This window comes from Seriola lalandi, unplaced genomic scaffold (assembly GCF_002814215.2).
Source record: "Seriola lalandi dorsalis isolate HSWRI2012SDOR001 ecotype SW California unplaced genomic scaffold, Sedor1 jcf7180002054885, whole genome shotgun sequence".
Lineage (NCBI taxonomy): Eukaryota > Metazoa > Chordata > Actinopteri > Carangiformes > Carangidae > Seriola > Seriola lalandi.
In genome coordinates, this window is record NW_019525437.1 from 5924117 (window position 1) to 5930119 (window position 6003).

General features: G+C 43.0%; 1 protein-coding gene across 1 annotated transcript in view; it reads right to left on the minus strand.

Moving 5' to 3' along the window:
- Positions 1-5207, minus strand: part of brinp3a.2 (bone morphogenetic protein/retinoic acid inducible neural-specific 3a, tandem duplicate 2) — a 53916-nt gene extending 48709 nt beyond the window's left edge. Inside the window, exon 1 of the mRNA XM_023428758.2 lies at positions 4426-5207. The gene's annotated coding sequence lies outside the window, so the exon portion shown is untranslated. The remainder of the gene's footprint in view (positions 1-4425) is intronic.
- Between the last annotated feature and the right edge of the window lie 796 nt (positions 5208-6003).

Genomic DNA, 6003 nt, shown 5'->3' on the forward strand with positions numbered 1-6003 from the left:
CCACCCCCCCTTCTCACAAAAGCGAGATGAAAATTTGGCTGAAGGCAGCAATAAACTGATAACAAACACAGCAAACCCCTGCTCTTTTATTACAGTGACAATTCATTATGGATACCAATAAAGCCCGGTCACCTCACACACGCTGCCATCAAAAATTCACATCATTATGCGAGGATGAAAAAATGATCCAAAATAGTTGCTTTTCCATTGGTTCAGAACAAGCCTTGATTTTTGAGTGTTGACTAACAATATAGTTATGTTATTACAAGCAGAAAGCGTGTGTGTGTAGTTGTCACACTGTATACAGTAAATGTGGATATTGTCCCTGGTGGCTGGAGCAGAAATAGAAGAATAATTATTCAGACTGATTCAATCAGTTACTCTGCTGGTGGTCTCAATCACTGTCTGTCTATATGTGTGTGTGTTTGTGTGTGTGTTCATATTTGGGTTCTAGCAACTTAAAACTGCATGTGCAAGTGTGCCAGGGTCCGTCTGCAAGGCTGACGTAAATCATTTTAAGCTACATAAAAACCCCGAGCTGAAAGCAAACAGGGGAGAAGTCACCTTAATGATTCCTTCCCAGACTGTAAACTTCTCACTTGCACGTTTTATATGGCTGCACATCACCAAGTGGCCGAGAAACATACAGAGAGTTGCGCTTCTATAAATCACAGTAAAACACAAATAGACCTCCTCCGCTGGTGGCCTTGTACAAACAGGGACAAAGGTTGCTCTTAAATTAAATGGACTGTTTCCTTACTCACTCCTCTCGCTGGCTTTTTCTTTTCTTTTCTTTTCTTTGTGTCTTTGACTTCTTTGAATAATCCCCAAATGGAACAGATTAGATGTTATTTTCTTTCAATTTAAACTTTACCTTCTTTCACTATAGAAGTGATAGGCTGGAGGATATGGAAAGTATGCAGCATATTCAATTGATATTTTTTATGTCATCCTTTCTAAAGGTCAACTTTTTTTACTTTCTGGAGGATATACATTGGTTTTGTCCGCTGACTTAAAATTGGCGGTAATGCACAATGCCTTAAGTTGGGTTGTGTAAAACCTTATTCATGAGATGAAGCCATGTGAACTTGATCTGAGATACTATTCACAAGTTCATGAATGAACATTTTCTAAAAGAGCAGAGTTCAGGAGTTGTGAAGGACACTGATGTTTTTAAAAAAAAATACTGAAACCTTGGAATTTTTTTATCAATTATTTTTGTTTTCCATATCTCCCTTTTTCTTATCAAGTCCCTAAAAATGTAGAAAACACTAATTAATTAAACATATTCTGAGAGAGAACAAGGAGTCACATGTTTTTTATTATAAGTCACATAGCAATAGTGTTTTTCACTTGCCTGGCGTCAATAGTTCAACCTTACAGTCCAGGCTGGTGGGAGCTATGAGCAGGGGTGGGCTCGGCCACCTGATCATAAGTTAAGACAAAAACATTGAAAAACAGCACAGAAAATACCAAGTGCTGTTTCTAACTTCTGATTGGATGGGCAGCTTACAGCCCGCCTCCAAAGTTACCCACTGTCCACCCCCTTCTTCTCCAAAATTTCCTGGATTTAGTAAATAAATACTGTGAAGCAGCATATAAGCACCATTTAGTGTTAAATAAATGCCTTTGGGATTTGTATGTAAGTGCATGTTCGTGACATATTATTAAATCTCAGTCTTTAGTCTTAATAGTCAACACTTAAAAATACTTATGGAGCTGAGTTATTTAAAAAAAAAAAAAAAAAATGAAGGTTTTAGGAGAAGATGACTAAACAAAATGACTGATATACTCTACATATGACTGTTATCCTGTACATATACCTTCGGGCTACTATTCTGCTTCTCTAACCTCTGGGCTACCTACTCTTCAAGCTGCCCACCCTAACATCGCAGGCTAAAACCTCCACTGCTGCCTTCAGGTTCCTTTTGAATTTAGCTTTAACTACGAATTGTAACAACAACAATTAAGTTAAAAGTAGGGATAAGTTATCTGAGGTAAGTTTGCATGGCTAGTCATTGTTGACATGCTCAGACATGGTCGGGCGCCTGGCTGTTTGAGGGAGAAGTCTGCACTTGTTTCGTAAAATAAAAAAAAAATAAAAAAACGTGAAAATTAGTACATTACTATTTGTGACCGAATGCAAATCTGCTGTAAGAACAGCCTCGTGTCTGTCCGTCATCGTGTGTGCTTTTACCGAATATGCTCACACTCAACATTCAATTACCAGTCGCCTCAGAGAGAGGGAGAGAGATTTCGGTTTCATACCCCAGTCGCTCTTAATCTGAGAGATTCTGTTTGAACGCCATAGTCACAAATCCCTCAATGAGACTTTTTTTCTCCTCGTTTTTTATGATTGTCTCCATTTTTGCTTTTATTCTCACCCCCCCCCAACTGTCCCTCCAGCTGCTCTTCTCCATCATTTTACATTGAAGTCAAACTCGCTGGTTTGCTCATTATCATAAAATAATGGTGTCTGTGGATATTGAGCAGAACCTGGCAAAACTTGACCCTGAAATATCACCAAAAACTGCAGTCAATCTTTTTCTTCTTCTCCCTTCCTTCCTTTCCCTCTCTTTTCTTTTCTTTCTCGTCTTCCTTCAGACTTTATTTTACCTCACTCCTCCAACTCCCACTTCCCAAGCAAATAGCAGTCATGATCTAATATACTGCAGTGGCATTTCACACAGCGAGGGCCCTCATTCTCATTCATTAAGCCGAACACTTGTTAGCATTCTCCCCACCCATCTACCCAAAACTATGTGACGGAGAGCCATTTTGCATGGCACTGAAACTGTATTTACTCCACAGACTCTTTTTCATTCCCTCGTGGTGTGTTTACAGTGGCTGTGGGAGGAGGAGGAGGAGGAGGAGAAGGGTTTGCAGGGATCCTTTCGTTTTTCCTCCCTTGTCGCCTCCCGTTCTCTTCTCGGCCGTCACACCTACGAACGATGCCTCATCCAGTCCCATCAGCCACTCAACGCTGAACTGTTAAGCACAAGGCAGCCCTCTCAGACCTGTAATTCCTCCTGTTGGCATTAGTTTAGAGGCCTATAGATGGCTCCCTGCTCAGTCACAGTCGCCATGTAAAAAGAGTTTTTCAAGCTCAATTTGTCTCCTCTCGAGTATACGTCCATTACGAGGCAGCTGGTCCCGCCACCAACACTCACGCATGGAAAATTAGACTCGTAAGCCTGTGCCGGACATCCGAACGCTGAGAAAAATGTAGAATCTGAAATCTGTGTCGAGCTGTTAACTTCTAATCTTTTTTCTTTTTTTTTTTTGCGGGGCAGGTGACCACTATGAGGAGAGAAATCTCTCTGTTCATGGGAGGAGACAGTGTGCCTTTCAGGCCTGGACACGGTTGGGTTCACCAGTCTCCCAGGATAGATGAGGATGCTGCTGAACAGTGGCCCTGTTGTGGCCCTATAAACAGTCTGAGGCTTTGGCACTTGTTCCTATAACACTGGCAAGTGGCAATGAGAATTACAGCAGTGATTCACTGTTTTCTCCACCATAAAGCTTGGCTACAAAACTACCTTCCTTCCACTGGAGCGTTTTTTTACTCCAAGACACTGGTTTAATATGAAGTTAAAATTAAAATACTACAAATAGCACCTTTGCCAGTGCTGCCCTTGGGCCAGTATGATTGCATTTAAAATGTTATTTGTTTTCTTCGAGGGCATTTGGCTCATTATCAGAGCCTCCGCTGAGGATCCCATCAGGCTGCCCTGACTCATGTGCCTTCTTTGAGGGTGATGCTTAAGGGTGAAATGTATAATTATGAAATCAGTGGGACTTTTTTATTTATTTTTTTTTTTTTTACCCAGGCAGAGAGCGAGCTGGGTTTTCTGCCTCGCTGGTGCTTGGCAGACCGTGTATACTGTGCACACATCAATGTCAGAGATCTGATCCTCTACAGGCGAGAATTCCAATACACCCTAAGGAATATAGATTAGAGATGTTTGTTGGAAAGGCAGATAAAGGGTGGCAGTGTGGGTAAGGGGGGTTGGAGGGGGTGGAGGGAAGGTGGGGAGTAGGCAAGCAGGGGGAAAAGAGATGAGTATGATTGTGCTGGTGTATATACTGACAAGGCATGAAAAGCAATATTGTGTATGGTTTCCTGAAAGCAGCTGTAGATAGTTTTTGTGCGTGTGTGTGTGTGTGTGTGTGTTTATATGCATGTGCATGTGTATGTGTGGGATTGTGATCAAGCCCCAGGTAACATTTCACACATGTCACAGCACAGCAGATTTTACAGTCCTATCCAGGTCAAGTGTACAAGAAAAAAACATCCACAGGTAGGTTTGTTCGGATGTTTTAGGAAATCTACTCTACATTCAAACATCCAAATTAGTGTGTGTGTGTGTGTGTGGGGGGGGGGGGGGGGGGGGGGGGGGTCAATGCACAATTAGAAGAACTCACCGCGGTTTGGAACTGCAGATAAAGTTTAACTCAGTATTTCCCATTCTCCTGCTGAATCTCGGTGGCTCTCAATTGCCGAAATTGTAGAGGAACTCATGTCACAGTTTGTCAGGGTTCAACAGTAACTCCGCGGAGGGAAAAAACAACACTCCAAAAAAAGAAATACTCAGGAATCCGAAAAGAGAGGTAAAAGTGCTGTGTGAGGAAGGCTGCTCCGGACAAATCCGTCGCACGGTTCTACACCAGTGAGAAACTTTGAGAAAGCAAGCCGGGGCGCGCTGGGGGTGAAATCTCTATTATCCCAGTGTAATTCAGCGTTCCTAGAAGCAGAGGCTTTGACCTTTTCTGGGGATAATGACTTTACAAAATGAAATCATCCAGCAGGAGATGTAGTCAAGAGGAGAGACGAGTAGAGGAGGAGGAAGAGGAGGAGGGAGGAGGAGAGAGACTCAAGGAGCGCAAAGGGGCTGTCGATTAGAAGATTAAAAAAAAAAAAAAAAGACGCGTTTGCGCATTTGTTTCAGCCAGGAGCCAGCGCGCGTGGGGGTCCAGCGTCGGACAAGATGCGACGGAATGCGGCTACCGGGACGCGGGCACCCGCTCCACGGAAGATGGTTAAATATCCCGTTATGAATTCCACCCTACAGCGCCGTTTTTTTTTTGTTTTTTTTTTGGTTTGTTTTTTGTTTTTTTTCTCTCCTTACTTGACCCGCCTACTCCGCATCGCCGTGTGGAGGAGCGCAGGAACGGAGGAGCCCGGCAGATCCTGTAGAAACTGTAGGCAGGCGCCCAGCTTGCAGATAACAGGCATGGGCTCCTCAGCTCTCCCCTGTGCCACCTCTCTCTCTCTCTCTCTCTCTCTCTCTCTCTCACTTAGTCACATGTTTAAGACACAAGTAGCCCTCTGTAATAGCTGCCAAAGGAGGGTAGACTAAGGTAGGCGACGTGGAGAGAATTATAACAAGCGTTTTTGTTAACTGCCCCTCTCTCTGTCTCTCTCTCTCTCCTTCTCATTTTAAATGAAAAAAAATCCCTGATGTGCACTAAGCGAAATGACACTCTTGTCATTAACTTTATGCTCTAATATGGTTCTTTTAATCAGTTATTTATAAAGACACGGGCGGTGGAAGTAATTGAATATTCCTCATGACTGCTTGGCTGGTCCACTCCAAAAAAAAAAAAGCTCCTCCAGAGAGGACGTCAGCATTTAAGTCCTTATCTGTCTGAGGTGTCACATTAGTTTGCTATCAGCATAATGCCTAATCCTCTTTGGTTTTGTCTTGTGGAGCATGCCTATGCATGAACCATGAGTCATTAAGTGGCACTGCAAAAGGCAGCTCTGCTAAAAAAAAATCTCCATGCAGCAGAGACCATAGCCACAGAGTGAGTGAATGGATGCTGGCGTTTTCATAATGACTATGACAGCACACATTATAGCAACAGGGATCAGCCACTGTTTAAACTGTATGCCCAGACACCTGATTTCATTTCAGATTGTATTGATCAAAACCAGCGCCAGAGCGTGTAGGATGTAGGATGTAGGATGTGAATCGGCCAGGAAGGCAGATTCTGTTCTCT